At 34.9% G+C, this 2,728-nt stretch overlaps 1 non-coding gene across 1 annotated transcript; it reads right to left on the bottom strand.

Moving 5' to 3' along the window:
* Positions 1-720: 720 nt before the first annotated feature.
* Positions 721-770, bottom strand: LOC113285027. Its single transcript, XR_003328541.1, has one exon. It is a non-coding gene; the product is annotated as a small nucleolar RNA sR17 (small nucleolar RNA).
* Positions 771-2,728: the final 1,958 nt, after the last annotated feature.

Here is a 2,728-nt window from a genome sequence, read left to right as displayed (position 1 = left end):
GCATCCATCTTTTACAAATAAAAAAAAGTCCAAACAATCTCAATAAACTCTAATTACGAATGAAAGTACATTTGATTAGTTTCTAAACAATAAATTAAGAAGAAATAAAGTAATTAAACCCAACATCATCAACCCTATCAACTAAGTATACTCTTCATTGCATATACCCAACAAGTTGAGATCCTTGGAAGAAAACCTAAAATTGATATTATATATAAAAATAATTGATCTCAGTAGAACCCTAAATTGATGAATTAACCCTAATCCAAATTTTTACATTACGAAAATTGTAAAACCAATTTGATGAATCAAGTGAAACGAAATCAATCAATCGACAAAAAAATAAGAAAAACGAGATGAAACTAGTAACATCGTCTTCAACAGGAGCGACTGGAAAACATTTCTCGACGGACGCTGGAAATGAAGAAATGAAAACCGAGTTACGAAGAAATAATATTTGATGGGTATTTTTGTCATCGATTTTTTTTTTATTTTGGACTGAATCGTATAGGAAAGGATTAAGGGAGAATTTATAAAGTACCTCCATTTTACTGACCTCGTTTTTTTGTTACCCCTGTTTTTTAGAAATTTTCTAAGTGCCCCAACTGTTTAGTTTTCCATCCTAGTTAGTCAACACTAGTTTACTTTCTTTAAAGTTTACTTCTTTACCATTTACTTGTTAGTACGTTTACCTTCTACATCATTTTTTCAATTTGTCGAGCTCGGTTCAAGATCGTGTCATCATTTTTCAGGTTCGTTTCATCATTCCTTGAAAGGGTTCATCACTCCCAAGTGCCTTGGGGTTTTTGGTTGGTGGAGAATCAATCTTCTACAATATTTTTCCGGTTAGTCGAGCCCGGTTCAGGGTTGTTACAACACTTTTAGGTTCGTCGAGCCTAGTTTAGGATCATTACACCCTCTTTCAGGATCGTCGAATCATTATCCTCTCTACCAAGGAGATGTAGCTCAGGGGTAAATAAGACTTTTAATAGGAAAGATAACTTCCACCTAGCACTTAACTGGATGGAATTTTCCTTTTGAGTAAAACGGGGTACTTTAGAAAATTTGTAAAAAACGGGGGTACTTTTGAAGTGTACATTTCCAAACAGGGGTATTTTATAAAATATCTCAAGGATTAACTCGTTTCAGATTCCGTTAATTTGGACCTCATGATACTAGGCTTGAGAGTGTAGGACTAGAGTCCAAATCCCAGTAATTTTGGGATTAAATGTTAATTTCTACGGTGAGAATTAGGTTTAGGTTATGATTTAGATGTGGTAAGTAATTTTCACACCAGGTGTTTGGTGAGCACGAAAAATTGGCAAATAAATTGGAAACCCTCGTTTTTGGTCGGGGGCTAGGAGCTCTAGAATTGAAGCTTTTGGCGTAACTTTAAATGTGAGGCCAGAAATTTCAACTCAAATTATATACTCCCTCCGTCCAAGATTAATTGATCTATTTGTAGTTTGCACAATTTTTAAGGCAAGGAGAAAGGGGGAGTATGTTTAAGTATATTTTTACAATTATACTCTCATAGATAATAACTAGTAAAACTTAGAAATGATTTATCTCCTAAACTATACCACAGTTTTTAGTAAACTTTATACCGTTGAAAAGCATTTTAAAACACCTACGTAAAGAATATAAACATGCCTATCAAATTATACATATTTCTTATAGTAACAATAATCAATTAAAAGGGTGTTTTAGAAATAACCCCTTGATTAGTCAAATAGCTCAATTATTTATTGGACAAACTCTAAAACCAAATAGCTCGTAATTGAATTATTGTCCCTACTTTTGATGGTCTATACAAATATCCTTATCACATGATAATTATGTCCCTCTTTATCTATAAGCTCAACAATAATTTAGGGACTTCCAAATATACCCCATTTCTTCTTCTTCCTATCTTCTTTATTTCTCATCCGGAGAAAAACGATCGAGCTCACCACCATCTTCATCTCCGTCGCTAACACCATCTTCATCGTTTCCATCACCACCACCATCTTGATCGCCTCCACTACAACCACCACCACCACCTCCGTTACCTCCGCCACCACTATCAAGAGATTTATTAAAGTCAATATGTTCTGCTGCTGTTAAATTTAAACTGAGAGATTGAAGAACGAAAGGTGAAATTAGGGTTCCTCAGATGAAATTAAGATTGGGATCGAGTTAGATTATCAAAGAATCATCATCATCTCGAGTTCCTCCACCAAAACCAGCACCACCACCTCCGTTACCTCCGCAACCGCTATCAACAGATCTATTAAGGTTAATATGTTCTGCTGTTGTGAAATCTAAACTGAGAGATTGAAGAAAGGAATGTGAAATTAGGGTTCCTAAGATGAAATTAAGATTGAGATCGAGTTAGATCAGCAAAGAAGATGAAGTTTCTGTTTGATTTGGGTCACAGTTGGTGATGGGAACTATTGGTGCTATTTTAATGGAGATTTGAATCTGTGTTCGAGATCGAGTTCAATATGTTGATGGTGTTCCAGGTATAGAAATTGTCCTTTCAGTAACCTACTTACTTCAGTTTTTATTGGATCAACTACTGTTGTTGATCCCATTTATTGGATCAACTCCTATTGTCGACCCAATTTTTATTGGATCAACTACTGTTGTTGATCCCCTAAATGGGATCAACTATTATTGTTGACGTCTTTTTTTAGATTGGTGGTAATTTTTTGATGGTGGTGGAAGGTATAGTTGTAGTGGTGGT

This window comes from Papaver somniferum, chromosome 5, assembly GCF_003573695.1.
Source record: "Papaver somniferum cultivar HN1 chromosome 5, ASM357369v1, whole genome shotgun sequence".
NCBI classification, from domain to species: domain Eukaryota; kingdom Viridiplantae; phylum Streptophyta; class Magnoliopsida; order Ranunculales; family Papaveraceae; genus Papaver; species Papaver somniferum.
The sequence above is the reverse complement of the archived record's forward strand: the minus strand, read 5'-3'. Positions and strand labels throughout refer to the sequence as shown.